At 40.8% G+C, this 18,417-nt stretch overlaps 1 long non-coding RNA gene across 3 annotated transcripts in view; it reads left to right on the top strand.

Moving 5' to 3' along the window:
* LOC120722177 overlaps positions 1–17,672 on the top strand; it is a 60,275-nt gene extending 42,603 nt beyond the window's left edge. For 2 of the 3 annotated variants that reach the window (XR_005693367.1, XR_005693369.1), the window contains one exon: positions 2,098–8,731. This is a non-coding gene — a long non-coding RNA (uncharacterized LOC120722177). Of the gene's footprint in view, positions 1–2,097; positions 8,732–16,362 lie in introns of those variants that run through there. The other variant, XR_005693368.1, reaches the window with a different exon arrangement.
* The last annotated feature ends 745 nt before the right edge of the window (positions 17,673–18,417 follow it).

Raw genomic sequence — 18,417 nt, 5'->3', positions numbered from 1 at the left:
ATATATATATATATATATATATATATATATATATATATATATTGTTCTGACATTTGTTATTAAATCAATTGAACTAGATACAGTCATTTAAAAACTGCCATATAATTGTAATAGTGAAAATGCCGCGACTGAAAGAAAAAGTCACAGATTATTTTTATAATCTTGACGCAGTGCTTGTAAAACCACAACACTTTTGCCTGTCACCCAAGAGAACTAAAACAGGGAACTACTGCTACTGTGTGAGGCATTTCTGCCACAGCGTTTCTGGAAATTGTCAGAGCTGAATATTTCTAAACGGGGAATTGATATCAAATAATGAAACAACCTGAAAAATGGAAGTTGGAGTTGGACTTAGAGGAAATCAAAAGGATTGTTGAAATGCCAAATTCTGAGGCCATGCCAAGCAAATGCTGCACTATGACCAGTTTGTCTGCAGTTTCCGTGCTAAGATTGGTGTTGTGACATATCAGGACAGGATGTCCTCTGAATTTGGCAAAGTCTTAACAATCCAACCCTTTATACATGAACTAACTATATGCAAACATCTTTAAAAAGACAAAACAATTTTGCCTTTTTTTAATGTACATCACCCCGTAAACACCACTTTGAGCTTCTGCTCCTAACAGTTCCCAACAGTTACACCCTTTTGTTTTTCCACCTCTTGTACGGTGAAATTCTTGCTGGGATCCAGTTGCATGTCTGGGATGCTCGACTACTGTGTTCACCTGGCATGAACCCAAGTGAGCAGAGCCTAGAGTATTCATTGCTCAACCTGGGTGAAGGTCATACAGTCCAGCTCTTCCCCACTTTGCTCCCCAGTGAGCAAACATATGGCCATGGAGCACCTTGAACATGTTTGGGTGACCAGAGCTACTTGGCCTGCGTTGCCACGGCAAAGAGAAAAAGTGGCACTAAGGGAGGTTTAGGCCTAACTTGCTAAAGCAGATCAAGGATAAGGAGGGAATCGGAGGCTGCCAACAACTGAGATCATCAATAACTAGTTGCTTGCAAACACTGAAAGCCATGTAAAGTCACCCAGCCGTGTGTGCACATGGAAATCTACAGAGTTTCTCGCCTGTCTTGTTTCTCCTCCCCTGTTTCTGTTGATATAAATGCTTGTAATCATAAGGTACAATATCATCACCCCATTGTTCAAACAGCCAAGCCTCATCTAATCGCTTCCACGTTTCCTCAGTGTTAAGCTCATTAGTGGGTGACCTAAAGGCATGTAGGAAAAAAAAAAAAAAGACAAGCAAGAGAGACAAAAAAAAATCTTTGGATAATGGATGCTTGCTGTTTTGAGACAGTAAAAATAAACAGGTCTGCAGCTTTGATAATGAATATGCTGCAAATGCTGGCCTACAGTGTGAGTTTATCACAAAAGTCCAACTAATAAGCCTGACTAGTGCGTATGTGCATGCATTTTTTAATATACAGTTGGAGCAGTGTGTATGAGCATGCCCAAAATTGAGTCCTTCATTCTATGTGTTGCTGCATGTGAGTGTATTTACCTTCCGGCTGGCTGAGGGTTGGGGGTAGGGGTGGAGAGGGTGTCGGAGATGACGATTCGCCGCTAGACTTTGTGAATGGGGATGTGAAACTGTCTCTAGTGTCTGAACGTCCGGCCCAGGTGGCGACTGGAAGGCTGACTTCATTAGCCTTAAAGAGGAAACAAAGGAAGATGCATCGTAAAAAAGTGCCATCCCTCATCTGCAAGGCCACCGCCTGACACATTAGGAATCTGTATGCTCAATTAACCACTGGCAGGCTCATTTTTCCTCTCTCTCTCTCACTCTCTATACCACTTTCTCTCTTCCCCTTGCTCTTGATCAAACAGAGCGAGCGGGAGCGATCACACTAGATAGAAGCGAAACTCAGTACGTAGCGTGTTTGTGAAGTTTGATGTATTTTACTTGCACGCTAACTGCAGTAGGTTAAAGGGAAAAAAAATACTTTTTTGTCAAAGTTTTAAAAAAAGAGTAAATTTTTTGTAAGCTTAATGATTGCAGTTAAACACATTCAAAACCCCTCCCTATGAATTCTACAGCTGTGTAATTTTATTCTTATTATCATTTATTTATGTATTTTTTGTTACAGGAGGAGAAATGTGATCCCTCGGAATAGAAGAAATCAGCTTTAAGTGGTATGTAGTTTATTTGGGACTTTTTTTTACTTGAAAAGTGCACAAAAATATGATCCACCACTTATATATTCTTATATATTCTATCAGAACTCATAAGCATAATTATACGCACAGGTGACAAATGAAAGGGAAAGACGACATCAAGTGTCGAACATGATGTTGAACAATGGGTTGTAATGAAGTTGTAATGAAGGGTTTTCTAACGTCACACAAGAATGTAAAAGAGCTATGTCCATCAATATTGAAATAATGTTTTTATTAAGCCTTTTCAACTTCTTAACTTTTTTGTTCAAACCCATGTTACTTGGTGTTCTTCATGTGTTCTGCATATCATATAACCTTGAGCCGCCAGCCTTAAGAGATGAGAAATGGGCCACAGAGTTTTCAGTTTGTTCTAACTATGCACCTCCAAGATTTTCTGATCCTTTCACACTTGCAGCCCCAACCAGTGCTCACACAAGTGAGGAAATTTATCAGACTTTGTACAGCTCCCTCTGGAGGGAGTAGTATATGTAGTAATAAACAGAGTTTAATGTGTCCAATCATATAAGATAAACACAGGGGCGGCAAAGGTTCCTCCTCATGTTTTGTTGATGGAAACGCATACATGATCACGCAAACACACACACACACACACACACACACACACACACACACACACACACACACACACACACACACACACACACACACACACACACACATAAATCAGACTTAAATCATATCAACAGTTCTCTTGAGCTGGGTGTCAACCTGAGGATCTTTATCTCACTGAGTTTGAAAAATGACACCTGGCTAAGGTGGGGCTTTGCTGTGTGTGTGTGTGTGGAGGAGGTCACCCTGATACGCATCAACCTTTGATTAACGATTTGAGCACAACGCTCTTTAAAAAGCACAGGCATCATAGCTCAGGAGGCCTCCATCAAACCCTTCGCTGCACTTCACAAGCCCAACTTCTTTTTATGATCTGACCCACCCATTTTCTTTCTCCCGCTCTCATGCCACCTCACTCCCACCCACGTCCCCTTCGCTATCACCTTTCTTTTGAGGCCTATCCAGAGAGATGAAAAATAGCAAGCAGCTGGCCGAGCACTTCCTTCCCCGTGTCAGGGTCAACAGTTCAGCATGCTGATAGAGACCCTTACACCTTTTTTTTTCAATAAGAGCTCCCCTACACTCACACAGGTCACTTTGCTGCATCGCTGGACAGCCGTACTCCTGCCATCGTCTGCGCTCCCTTTCATTATATTTCTTTTTTCATCGCTTTGTGAGTCGCTGATTGATTGATAGCTGCTGCTTTTAGGTTAGTAAAACACCCCAAATGTACTTCGATTGATACAAAATAAATATTTACATATTAATAATTAATGCATGCTATCTATTTACTGGGGTTTGGGTATAAAGAACAGCCTCAGCCTGTCAGAATTTGGCTTCTCTGTGTGAGTAATATTTACATTGATATATCATGAGGCTAAGCTAATAAACTTTTTGATGCTTGCTGCAGTTCCAATGTAGCTCCGTGTGGATTGACAGCAGAGGCCACCCTGGTCAGATTTTGAGTGGGTTCAGAAAGAAGTGCTAATCATAATGCTGAGCTAGCCTTGTTGAGCAGCTAATTACCTCCATTATGAAGATGCAGAGGCCTGATCAGAGGCGCCTCTGTGTGTACATGTGTGTGTTTTATATATGTGTGTGTGCGTACTTTCCTGTGCCGATTAAAAAGGAGGATTAGCCGTCCGTCCAAGACAGAGGAAGCCGGGGGGGGGGGCTGGTGGTGGTGGGAGGAGGGTGTCCCCCCCTCCTGGAGACGAGCCCTGACCTTCTCATTTCATCCTCATTAGTATCTCATGTCAACAGAGCAGCCACTCCTTAATCATCTGCTATCATCCCAGGCCTACACACACACACACACACACACACACACACACACACACACAAATAAAGACACAGAAAAACACAAACGGGCAAACAGGGCTACTTTTACAGACAGGGACCAGCACATCCTGAATACCCATTTATACTGAATATGAATGTATAAAGATCATTTTACAAGAAGAGTATGTATTGCATGTATGTATGTATGTAATGCATAATTTGTTACTTCAGTTTTCTGTGAAAAGTATTCAAACTTCTGGGAACTCTGATTACAGTAACACTGCATTCTCAGGGTAGAGTGTTAAATATTATTTGTGATCATGTAAAATGCCCTCTCAGCCACAATTAGGGAAGTAGCACCAAATGTCAAACTGTTTTTACTTTTCCCCCTTATTCATCTGCTTCTATTTTCTTTTTTTCAACAAATCCAAATTGTATTTGTTGGATTCGGTGTATGGGATGTGTTGTTGGACAGCAGCGTAGCTGTGTGGTACAGGGTGGGCTCGTCTGTCTGTGTCGGCCTCAGTGCCACGGAGGCCCCAGCAGGGTCGAGGGGAGCTGGGGCTCAGGGTGCCAGCACAAATGAGCTCCATTCATTTCCCCACTTCGGCATATGGTGGCCCATTGTCCTCGGCCACAGAGGCAGAAGTGATGCAATTTGTTGGCATGTCCTGTCATTTTCACAAACTGTCCATCCCACTGAGGCCCCGACCAGCAGAAGACAAGCAAGGGCAGCTTGTTGTTTTACCAGATAACATGTGTAGTTGTGCGTATGTGTTTACTGTATTCAATCCAGAGCTGATGGCGACACTCCAAAACAGAATAGAGACATATGTTGTCATCTGCGCAAATATTTTGATGAAGCACAAGGCAGAAACAACAGGATCAATGAGAGGAAATTACTCCGATTAAATCTCCCTGAAGATTATGATATGCAGTATGTATGTCAATCCCTGTTGTTTTCCAATACTGTTGTCTTACAATACTTTATCCTTATTTAGAGAATAAGATCTAATCTGATCTGCGCTTTAAGACATGAAGCTTCCTTATTTGCTTAATGGTAGATTTAAAAAAAACAGCAGCGTTAAAAGGAAATCAAAACCAACGTAAAAAGAATACACACTGAAACCTCAGATTCATGAGTGAGAGTGAACTGAGCAGCTCACCCTTGCCTGTTCCTGGTTTCACTATGCCAACCATGAAGTTGCTGTCTGCGAGGAGAGAGGAAGGAGTCTTGTTTAACTTCCTGAAAAAGCAAACTTTTGACATGAGGTGCACAATATTAGCAATGCAGCAGCAGAAAGAAAGAAGTGTCTAGACATAACTACATTTAGGTCAGACAGAGGAAAACATATGATCGCACAGTCATGCACAAAATGATGGGAGTACATGGTGTTGACAGGCAATTGAATGACCAGAGTCAAATGTCACTGAACCCATTCCATGCTAACATTTGTGAGTGTGCATGTGTGTGGACCACATCCCTGCTTCATGCTGTGGTGTCGCTCACTCTTGGCTGCGATTTGGTCAGAGGTTTTCTTGGGTGCAACCGCACCCGACTCTCCCACGCATGCACACTCTCACATGTGATGGGAACGTGGGCTTTCCACTGAGCTCACGTGAAGAAATCAGCGGGAGCACCTTCAGACAGAAGTTGACTTCACTTTAGCCTCTTTGAAGATTGATGACGTTGGTGCTTGTTTCACTGGATGTAAGGAACAAGTGGCCCCTCAGAGACTCATTACACCTCAGCAAGATTTGGAGAATAGAGTGACACTGCTCCCGATTACCAGATTCATCATTTGTATCGGACTGAGTTCCTGCTTCACAAATGCTGGATGGCGAACTAAACCAAAACTACTGACGTGGTTTTATGCCCTTTGCTGCAAAAGAGCTAAAGAAAGAAAAAATAGTGGCAAATGTGATGTGAGCTGCGTTTGTTTATTTTCCCTCACATGAGACATGCATAAACAGTCAGATAATCCATCTTTGTCCCCCCACGCAAACATTTAACCAGGCTCATCTTATACCCCAATCATACATCCCTGACCTCAATCCTGGCCACACTTCTCTCCATTTGCTCCCCCCTTCAACCCCGCCCTCGTTCTTCCAGCCACCATGCTTTGGTAGCACGGATCCTTCTCCGGCCCTATCCTTAACCCCATTTTCACCCTCCACCCCCACCTATCCTCCAAACCTGTCAGGGACTGGCTTCCCATGTCCATCAGCGAGTGATGGATGAGGTGGAAGGTCGTCACCCCACTCTCCAGAGTTCACGGATCCTATCAGCCATGCAGACACCTCCAAATCAAAGCGGGAGAGACGTTACTGAAATCATGCAATTAGGGTAAGAAACTTGGCTTTGCAGAATTTGCTTTTAGACGGATGTGCAACTGGCCATGAGTCATAACTCGTATATTCAGTGTCATTTTTGATGCTTTGTACAAAGAAAACTGCAACAAGGAAAATTAAAAGTATCAGTTCAACCGTGTTTTATGTGTTTACTTTTAAAGCGCGCTCAATCTGTTGCATTGCATCTTGCTTCCACGGGGGAAGATTGAGTGGAAGAAGAGAGTATATATAGTGTTATTTCAACAGGCTACACAAGAAAAAGATTGCTTGTTGTGTTAGGCAAAGTGCGAAGATTTATTGGATTTTCTTACAATAACAAGACTGCTTCTCATTAAATAGATATCCAACATTCCCTTGAAAAATAGGAATTATTTGCCCAAAGTGATTTCCCATAAAATGCAACGAAATTTGATTGCACCCTGGTATAAACTAGAGAAGAGTATCACCCCTGACTGACCTTAAATTGCCTCTTGATGCCTATGGCGCTGTAGGAAAAACAGTAGCCCTATTGGTTCATTTCACATATGTCGTGGTAAACAAAGCTACAGGATATGATTGGTGATTCAATTGCTGAGGAAATCAAAGAAGGCAACCTCAGAACCTGGATAAGTCTGCCCCCAGTTTTCCAGCAGCAGAGAACAAGGCGGCCAAAGGATGCAGGATATTCTCTCACTGATATCATTCTGTCGGAGGGAGATTGATAAACTATAAACACACGGGAAGAATAGACAATGCACAATGGTGTCAAGCGTCTTTGCTGACAGGAGCGTAGATCAATGTTATTTCCCGCTTTTGCAAAAATACCTAATTCCCCTTATTTAATCAAGCGTCTCCTTTCTCTGGCCCTCCTGGCTGATTTATTACACCCACTGCCTTTATGAGTACCTGTTTCATTTTCTTGTCTCTGCTCTGACATCTAAAGTGATAGGAATTTTATGCTTTTGATAACAATATGAGTTTCACTTTGCCCCAGAATTCATAGGCATGTCAGCAGCCAATAAATAACAACTGCGTGGCACAAAAAAAATCGCTTCCACGACAAAACATCCACCTAATGGGATTTACCTTGGGATGAAGAGGATGAAGCTTTGAATAGAAGAAACAGAGAGAAACAGAGGGCTGCACGGGGGGATGTTGATGGGAAAAACGCACGATCTCGGTAAAAAGGTCATGTCAGCAAGAGCGCGAGTGCAAGATGTTTTCCGGTGTCTTCTCGTCAGGATTCATAATTGGTGGGCTGTCATATGAGCATTTTGATAATGTCACATGAACATAAATGCCACGTTGTGACACACTGTTCTTCAGTTTGTACAGCAGGGGAGCTCGAACGGTGTCACGGCATGGATCTTCAATAAAAGACATTAGAGGTCACAGACATCTGTCTGACTTTATCCCAAAGCCCAAGAAGTGTGAAGATGTTGACAGTTATGCTTCTTATGTCACAACTTGTTTCAAGATATAATCTTCACCATTATTGTCAAAAGTGTGTATGTGTATAACATAAAATTAATGCACTCTGTTACTTAAAGACTCCCTAGAGAATTAAATTCGTCACACTACCGCTATTCATTACATTACTTTTGTGTTACTGTGTCACATGGCCTGAGAGCCACTCTTATATATAAACTTTAGGCTACAGTTTCACACACTGACACAAATCCTAACCCTTATGAGGACACAGGATCTTTTTTTTAGTGTTTAAGTATAAACACAAAGCTGACAGCAACATTGAAAACCAGCCAAGCACTACAGACCAATCGCCGCAGAAAGAAACGGGTACAGGTAGAACTGGAGGTTGCACTGACTTCTCTTCTCAGTTTTTGTTACCTGTTGAAGATCAGATTCTATCTCCTTGGCTGGTGTCAGGAAGCAACCGGCTTTAACATGGCTCTGGGTTCTTTGCTGCTAGTTTTGTGTTTGCACGGTGCACTTATTGTCCTTTTGTTTGTCCTTGCATGCAATGAAAATAAAATTTAATTCCAAATATCCACATCTCAAAAGGTCTATACCACTCCATCATTTTCTCCTCCCCACACATGAATTGAAGGCAGCTGATGTTACTCGAGGGGCACAAGACAAAAAAAGAAAAAAGAAAAATAAAGACATGTTAGTTGAGCTATGATGGTGCCGTATAACACAAGTATATGTCAGTATTGAATTTAATAGTAACACTATGAGTAACAGTACCGTGTAACAGAGAAATGCAATTTGATTACAGTAACACGCAATGCTAAAAATGAGACAAGCATGACTCAAATCCTTCATCAACAGTAATATATTTGACAAGAGCAGTGTCAGCATTGTTTAGCAGGAACAAAGTCTGCAAAGGGAGGAGGTTGGGGTGCATGGATAGGTCAACAAAACATGAACTATATGTATATATATATATATATATAAAAAAATTAAAAAAAATAAATATATATATATATATATATATATATATATATATATATAGATATATAAACCTGAAACATACGTAATATTACTGAATTAGCTCAAAAGAATGACTAGCAGTCAATCATAGCTGCATTAAGTTACTGCTTGTCTGATTTTCTTTGACTGTGTTAGTACATTTCACCACAGTCCACATTAAAAGTTCACTAAAGTTCAGTTGATGTTTAACAGTGAAAGTAAGAATTGTTTTCTGAAAGGTCTAATCAGCACCCCTACACTCTACTGTAAATATGTATGCTGTGAATGTCTGCTGTAAGAACTGTGGTCTCCATTAAAAAAGCTCTCTGCCCTCACTTCTTTATTCTTCTCCCCTTCTGTTAGACCAATCACTTCCATCTGTGGTCAGCTGTAAAAAAAAAAAAAGTGTGAGAAAGTAATACAAAAAATATTCATATGAATGAATATGCATATGAAAAATCATGTCCTGATTGTAGCCCTGAGAGATTAAATAGATTTATATTGACACTTCTCCACATTCCACTGACAAATTGGCCGTTTCTGCATCGTTGCCAAAAACCTGCTGGTTACCTAGGCAATGACATTAAACGGCTCTTTACGTGTGATAAAGTCAAACAAAGATGACGCACTGTATCCAGCAACTATAGCTAAGGAATAGGAAGTAAAATGTCAAGCATTTCAAAAGGAAGCTGCTGTAAACTGTGGTTATGGAGACTATAACAAATCATTGCCCAGACCTAAAAGTCTCTTTGTTCCTGCCAGTCCTGGTCCTCGCTAAGTGAATATTATGGCTCTGAGTGAAGGAGGGAGGAGAGTTCGATGTTTTTTGTATATCCCTACTTGAGCCTTGTGTGTGCTTGGCACAGGGGCCTCAAAAGAGTGCAAAGAATAGAAGAGGCAGGGTCACAACAAGTATTCGGCGCTATAAGGGCTTGAACTGGCACAGGCTCTTGGCATGTACACAATGCATGTTGGGATGGCAGTGTCCAAGAGCCTCCTGACAGAGATACAAGCAGCTTGGGGTGGAACCAGCATCTCAGTGGGGACACAGAAAACGAAGGGAGGGAGACAAGATCAGAAGCAGAGGGGAAAATTGAGACAGATTTTCTTGCAGGTGTTGAGATAATAGACGAACAAATGATCTAATTGTTGGAGCACGAATCAAGGATTGGAGTCCCTCAGATGGTTCGGGGGGGGAGGGGTTCAGAGATCACAGAGAAAGCAGGATTTGAATTACAAAGACAGTCTAGATGACATATGCTAAGCTAAAAACCATGACTCAGATGTTCTTTCATATTCACAACTGTGAAATAGTTTAAAGCGCACATATTTCACATCAACAGGCCAAAGTTTTCATTTATCCAGCTTTTTTCTGCATTTATGGTTTATGGACAACAGGTCCCACTCACTTCATCAGGTTGACATTTATTCTCTGAATAAATTACTGTAATGTCAGCAAAGAAATGTATGCACTTATCCATGAATTTCCTTAGTAGGATAAAGTTAGTAGTACTGTAACTTGCCATCATTTGTCCAAAATTTGTTATTTTCCCAGCTTTTTGATTTTTTGTGAGTATGTTAGCCCAGTGACGTCAAAGCATCATTGCGCTCTTTTTATGTGGTCAGGCTGGGAATATTAGGGGAACTATCTGAGGGACTTTTATGGTTAGATGACTGAGCGCCACAGCTGGCCTTCTTGAGTGTTCAGTGCTTATTACCTACCCAAACTGGTCCAGGGAAGGAGAACCAATAAAGCAGGATCCAAGAGGCTCAATGATGCACATGCAAAACCAAGTCTGAGCAATGTGGTGTTACACCACAGAAGAGCTACTGTAGCACAATGCTTGATATAGGAAAGGTATCAGGATACATTTCATTGTTGCTTGGCGTGCACAGGGCAGTGCTGACCTGTGTCCACAATGCAACAATCAAAAAGGGTCCACTTCCTCGTTTAGTCATGATCTTTTTTAAATTCACATGCACACTTGAACTTTTGATGATGTCAAAGTTTGCAGTCCTGTTTTTCTACTGTAATTCTTTCTTTATTGTGTTTTATTAATTTCTCATCCTGTCAGATGGTTTCTCTGTCCCCTCCTGGAGGTTGAGCCGTACCACTACATCACTGACTATTCACAAAATGCTTGTTCGGTGCAGCATATTAGCACGTACGGTTTTACATTAAAGTTACAGTCCCATAACATAGAAACACATTTATGCACAATCTAATCAACAAGCTCCTGCTTTAAATTATTCAGAAACACCCCTCACCTCTATCCATATTCTCCGGTGAGAGAAGCAACGATATATTTGGAACATCACACTTTTAAGAGCGTGAGCTTCAACTCCCCTGGGTCATTTTCTGCTCTGGTCTTAATTGAGAGTGTTCTGGAAAAATCATTACTATATTAATGATTTAACACAAAGTAACTACCTGCTTTTTTCCAGGAGGAAAGGGAGATTTGCTTCGAATCAATACCCATGCACGCTCATTATAAGGGGGGTAAAGTTATAGTAATTAGGCAGACACCAATAACTTTTTAATGATCTTTGTTTTTAATTGCATATTATCGGGTTGCACAGTCTGTGTGTTTATACCCAAATATAAGATAATGGTGAAAGGAGAAGTAGATTAAAGAGAGGAGGCACCTGCAATTTTTTTTCTCTTTTTTTTTTTGTTTTTACTTCAGCAGCAAGAACAGATAGTCTGCAGAAAAAAAGGAGGACAAATGTGACCATCCCTTTGTGTCTTTTCTTTTGTGCATCAGTTTACAAGTAATGTGCCCATACTGGCAGTCTGGGGTTTTGAAATATTTGTGAAATAACACTTCCCTTTCTGCTGTCTATTAGGCTGAGGAAGTGAAAGGACTGTAGACAAAAAAAAGGGGGCACAAGGATCTTTAAGAGAAATCATTAATATTTCAGTTATATCATAGAGTGTTTCAATTAAACACTTACTGGTTAAGTAAAAAAATATTAATACAGTAACTGTTTATTCAGTCTGTTTTCAGCTGATTGCTGGCAGTCGTGTGTCCCGCTGTTGATTAAAGGTATCATTTCGCCACTACAAAATAAAAGGCAATGAAAATATAAATTAAAATGAGGATAAAATGCAACTGCAATGGGCAGCCATCTGTTAGCTCTTAAAGGGGAAGTGGTATACTCGAAGCAGCGGAGGGCTGTGTGTCTCAGGAAGAATAAGAGAGGGAGTGGGATAAATGTGGTGATAGAAAGAGCCCAGGAATGCCAGGCAGGCAATCCAGGACTGCTCTGAATAAGCGAGCAAGCCAAGAGACGTTTTTCTTCTTCTTCTTTTTCCGCCCTTTGCCCCGCTCTGCCTCCCTTCTCCCTCCCTTCCTTGGCCTGTTCGCTCTGGCCGGTTCCCCCGAAACACCGCAGCAGATTGTCGATCCAACGACTCCCTTGTCAAGTGATTATCTAGGAGCTTTAATGTAATCTTCCGCTCTCACGTACCATATTTCAATTACGAGTGCCATTGCGAAACAAGCTGCATATTCACTTCACCAATCGCCCCGCTGCTGCCTCAACAATGTCAACTGTAAAAGAACGCCAGCTGAAGGCAATTACGCATGTTTTCAGAGCCAATTATGATCGCTCTCACGGCGGCGGTTATGCCACAAGCAAGGGAGTGTTAGGAAATTTTTAATTTAATGACAATATGCTCATGGTAGGATTCAGCATGCGGCCCCCACTCCCAGGCCTGCCATTTCAGAATCCACAGAGGGAACCATTAGGCAGATAGGAAAAGATTATGGCCTCTCTCAAGGGCCACACTGGGAGCACAGGGATGGCCTCAGTAGTGCCGGGTAGATGGCATCCACTCATCCTCTCTGCAAGATCACAGCTGGCAGGGCCGAGTCCAAAGCGGAGAGGCAGGCTGGTTAGCTCGTCATCCAGTTTGGACTATGCCTGCAGAGGGAGCATAAACTCACACATTCTCACAGCAGACCGGAGGCTGAGAGATGCTGCGGAGAGAGATCAAAGTCTGCTCTGCGGGGCTTCCTTCTTCGACATTGCTGAGACACGGGCTTGACACCATTGAGTCTGAAAGCTTCTGGTAAATGGTCTTGAATTTGACATGAGAGGTTTTGGGGTTGTTTTTTTTCCAAAATTGTGGAAACAAGTTTTCAGCTTTGTTTCAGAAAAAGAGCTTGGAGGAGGAAAAAGCTGTAAAATGACACACGTCACAGTAAAATATATATTTTTTAAAATTAATCTGTCAGTTACTGGTTATGAAGTAAATGACAATGTCATAATACATGTTTTAAAAGATCTATATTTTACGAAAGCTGTTTTGCGTGCATGATCGCACGACCACTACAAGCAAGAGGTTACAGAACAGTCAGGTTTGTATTCATCGTCACAGCAGCAAAATAGGTTTTACAGAAAGAAAGCATATTGTTCGTAAATTTGGGTTTTAACGGTTTTAAAGGCTCAATTGTTCAAAAAACAAAATGCAGGTTAGATCTGAGCCTCCCCTCCCTCTCCCAGTGGGATGTTTGTATAAAACCCAGTCAGTTCTCGGGGGTAGGGGTTGACAGGAGAAGACATCGCCCCAGTCCCTGGGAGATTGGTGAACACAACACATATATTAATGCATTAAATGTGTTGACTGTGTTCAGCCCAGAGATGCAGGAGTGAGAGAGAGCGAGAGAAAGGTTTGGGGGAAGAGGAGAAAAAAAAGCTGTTGTTATGTATGGTGTTGTCTTGTATACCGCGCCTGGCAGTGTGTGTAAGTGTGTGTGTGTGTGTGTGAGGTGGGGGTGTTGGAGAAGTGTTGGCCAGATTATAAGGCCTGTGTTGAGAGATGAGGGATGGCCAACTTGTAAACAAGTGACAAGCGTCCTGGATGACAATTCCTAATCCATCATAGTGCTGTCAGCGGTGACCGGCGAGGTGACGGACAGCACCCAGGAGAGGGGACAGCTGGTGCACGTCAGTCCACATCATAATTCGATTTTGCACATGAGCCGAAACAGAAGAAGAGTCAGAAAGAAGAAAGAACTTTCTGTCAGTTGCCTTCTTCTCAGTCAGTCGTCTCCATTTTCTCACCTCTGTCTCATTCTTCATCGTTTTAAGGCTCTGAAATGATGTAATGCTCAATTATGGGGAGGAAAAAAGTGATGCCATCAATTTTGTAAAAGTTCCTTGTGAGTTCAGTTGAAAATGTAATCTTCTTACATATTTGTCAGCATTTACTAAGTGGCAAAAAACATTACTAAACTGACAATAAAGAATACATAAGTTTATATAAGAACATAATATGCGTGAGGTTTTTTTTTAAGTCAATAGAGACTGAAATGTTATCCTACTTAGTGACATTATCTTGCAATGCAACTTCAGTGAACTGTTTTGTTTGTTTGTTTTTCAGTGATAACAGGAATCTTTATAAAGAGGTTGGCTTTACTCCCAACTCATGACATGATAACACAGAGCCAGCCTAGCAAGTGGACTAGGTATCTGCCCCTACCCTCCACACACACACACACACACACACACACACACACACACACACACACACACACACACACACACACACACAGACACATGCACACACACACACATACACATACACACAAACCAGCAGGGGGACCCAAGAGTGTTCATCCATCCATCCATCCATCCATTCGCTTCCGTTTCTCCTTTTCAGGGTCGCGGGGGGCGCTGGAGCCTATCCCAGCTGCCCCAAGAGTGTTCAAACATCTCAAAATAAAGACTGATTAAAAAAAAATCTGCAGTAATCACACAAAACAAAATCAAAACATCTTGATGAATCTGTTCAGCTTGCATCAGAGCTGGTGTTATGTAACTACTTACAAGTAGATTACAACAAATATGTCCCCATAAAGTATTTATTCATCTGAGGTTGCAAAGTGAAAGATATGATGAAGCTATGTTTCCACGACTAATTACAGCATTACATTAAGTGTCAAATGAGCCCTGAGTTCAGTCAAGGTTTGGTGAACTAATGTCAGCTGGCAGGTAGTTAGCGTTAATTTAATGTTAGCTAGTATTAATAAGAAAATAGCTACATTTGCCCCCTTAAAGATAGACAACTCTATTAGTTTTACAGAGCTACACAGATTTAAGTTTTTAACAATATACAAACTTTCCTGCATGTTAGCTAGATTATGTTGTATGTAAACCATAGCAACCAAGTATAATGGCAAAGTATAGCAGCAAAATGTTATTTATGTCATTTTCTCTAGTCAACTACTTTATTCAGAACAAAACCAATATTAGGAATCTATGTGTAATAAAATTACCAACCAACTTATAAAAAGAGGCACATGGTAAGATCTTAAATAGACTGTGAGTGTTAAAAAAATAAATCTGCACATCATACTCATTATAAAAATAATCCATAAATGAATTTATAGCTGAACATAGGACAGTATGTTCCCCAATGTTTTTTTTGGAATTCTCGTGTCTTTTAAGAGAAAATTTGATTTTTATTTTTTACATTTTGAAAACTTGTAAAGATCAGGTGTAAACCAAACCTAGACTAAATATGAGAGATATTTGAGCACAGGTGTAAAGAGGCCTATGAGTATTAATCTTTCTTTTTGGCTGCTGGTGCGTTGATTTAGTTGCCCATGTTATGTCAAGGCCGTCATTCTTTTCTTAAAGACCTTGCTTCCCTGCCAAACCAGGATTTCCGATTGAGGGGTCTCAATAACAACTTTGATGTGGACGGCGTTCTGGAGGGTGAAGTGAAAGGCGCTAGGGAGGGGGGCCACACAATGGCCTGACCTTCCGACTGCATCTGCACAGATCGCACTCTAAATGGTCACATTGATGCTGCTTCTTAGGCCTTTTCTGGGAGCCCTGATGGAGCCAACACTGGTGGACTGGGACACAGCAAAGCCTGGGCACCTGCCAAAAGACAGGGACAAATTGATTGAGACCAAGCTAGCTCCTCCTGCATTTAACCCCTGCTCCAGCACCAGTTGGTCCTTCTAAATCACCACATAAGAAAACAGAAAAAATAAAGCCTAAATGGAGCTGCTGCTGCTAAAACATATCCCTCTTTAAATTTACTTTTCATTATTTTCCATTTCAATTTTTCTTTGTTATTATTGTTGCCTGCTGATTGTATTCACTTCTGTTTTTACTCTATTTGTTAATTTCTATTTGGTTACATTTTCACTCAATTACTGAAAAAGTTGGCCTTCAGTCTTTTTGGCTCAGTTTGCAGGGGCACTTGTGAATAAATACAAAGTTGGAAGAGACTGCTTGCATTGTGCCAGAGGCATTGTCACTCGTAATGATGAAGGTGAAATTAAAAATCCCTATAAACCATGCTGTCTTTTACTTGAAAAACCAATTAAAACAACTGAGTTGATTTGCCATCCACTAAAACTACAAAAGCCTCCATCCTGTTAGTGTAGTGGGGTAATACAACAAAATCTGCTGCATGCTTTACCACTTTTTTCAGTAATGCTACACTGGAGAACAAAAGGGGGCGGTTATGTGTTTAAATTCTTAAATGCAAGCAAAGTTCTAGTTATATGCTTTCGTTTTATATCAGTATCAATAAATGCACTGCTTTCTTTCCACAGAGGGACACAGTTTTCCACCCTCAGATGTCTTGCTAGTACACATAAGGTCACCACAGAACAAGAGTGGGAAGAATCTGGGAGCAAAAGGCAAAATGGTTTGTGTCGATTTAAGCAAGAGGGTAATAGGAGGAGTGGGAAAAAAATCAATAACAACATAAAATTGATTTAGTGCGTGTCATAAAACATAAGTAAGTGCTCTGAGATGGAGAAAACTGGAGTCTCAATTTAATCTGCGCAAAAGCTGCACTGTACAGATGAAGCGATGTCAAGAGGGAGAAAGATAGGAAGCGGCTAAAGGAGAGTGGGTGGGAAGAAAGAAGAAAAGCAGGAGGGAGGACAGAGTAACTCACAAGATAGAAAGAGGAAGATACAATAAAATCTAAAAGACAGACACTTAATTGTCATATTAAAGACTCTTTCCAGTGCTCGGCAGAGTGGAAGGTTAGCTCCCATTCATCATCTCGCTAACAGCCGCCTGAATGAAATCACAATTAAAATCTGCTCAGTATTGTCCCTGGGACGTTTCGCGAGCATTAATTTTTTCCCATTGATTCTCTACCCCCCATAAATCAGAAATGTTGCAGCGCATGCAATGGTTTATGGAGAAGGGATTATGGTGTTATGAAGCTAATGTAGCAGAACCGTCTCATTTACACACAGCCTCCCTGGCCAGCTTACAGGGGACGGAGTTATTACACTATTACACAGCCTATCACAAACACAACACACTGACGCTGTTTAAACGATACATTTAATTGGACAGTACTGTAGATTTACAGATTTTATGATCATAACAGCATTGTGTTTTGAGGATTCTGTTCATTTGCAGCACAAAAGTGCAGTAGGAGAAGATTACAGCATTTGTCGCAGAAACCAATGATTCTTTAAACATCTCAGAAGGATTATCCAAAGCCCTGATCAGTTCCTATATATAATTTTCCAGTATATGGTTCTATGGTGTAGACTTTTACATTGTTAAAAGACAAATCGAAGCATTGAAGTTTAGTTTAGTCTGAAAAAGTTTTGCTCTGCCATTCCTAAGTTGCTATTAAAAAAATAATAAAGTAAAGGAGAATATTAAATGCCGTAATATAAAATAAAAGGTAGAAGAAGACACAATAAAATAAACAGATAGTTTTAAAGTAAGTAAATAATAATAATTAAATATAATTCTCAACAGAAATCTCCCTCACAAATAAGAGCCAGTGAGGCTGCTAGCTAGCTAGCTAGCTGCCCGCTAGGCGTTATCTCAGCTTCTTTTAAACATTCAGCATGACCTCGTCACCGTGTTTGCAGTGGGTTTTTGTTTTAAACTTCAATAATGTGATTTGTAATTAAACTGTCTCCATTCTTGGTTAGTGGTACTCTGGTATTTTTTTATGAACATGTTAGACAGTGCTTTTGCGCTCCCTGCTAACCATGCTCGCTGGTTAGCTAATAACATAGCACACCCCCGCCTTCTGTGTAAATGCAATCAATTCAGTCTAAATGCTAAAATAAAGGCTTCAATACAAGGTGACAAGATGACTGGTGAAAGCACAGTGGCTACATCCATCTTTTAGATATAGTTTAAGACAGAGCGCAGTCGTTAGTGGGAATAATGCACAGCATTATTATTATTTGCAAGCATCTGGTCTTTGTCTGAAATCATTTTCTTGTCCAGTCATTTGCTGCCTTACCTATTTTGCATAATAATTTAATCTGCTGTGAGCAGCAAACTGTCATTATGAAGGTGTATGTGATTTTTTTGTCATTACTGACAGGTGTCATGTCATGCAAAGCTAATTTGGTTCTACAAATTACACTGCATTGTATCGTAGAACTTTTAGTTTGTGTTAATTGCATGCATAAATTTCCCACTCATTTTGGACACTCAATAAATACTATACCATCTTTATCATTTACAGCTGTGTCTTCCTATGAGCCTTGTAAAAGAACATGGGTAAATGCAACAGATTTGTCACTGTGTTCTCATAGCACATTGTTATATTGTTGTTTTTTTTAATGGCTTGAGCCCATCAGCAATCCAAAATCCATAACTATCAAAGTTCATTC

This window comes from Simochromis diagramma, unplaced genomic scaffold (genome assembly GCF_900408965.1).
Source record: "Simochromis diagramma unplaced genomic scaffold, fSimDia1.1 OVJJ01000618.1, whole genome shotgun sequence".
Classification (NCBI taxonomy): domain Eukaryota; kingdom Metazoa; phylum Chordata; class Actinopteri; order Cichliformes; family Cichlidae; genus Simochromis; species Simochromis diagramma.
This window is presented reverse-complemented; position numbering and strand designations above follow the sequence as displayed.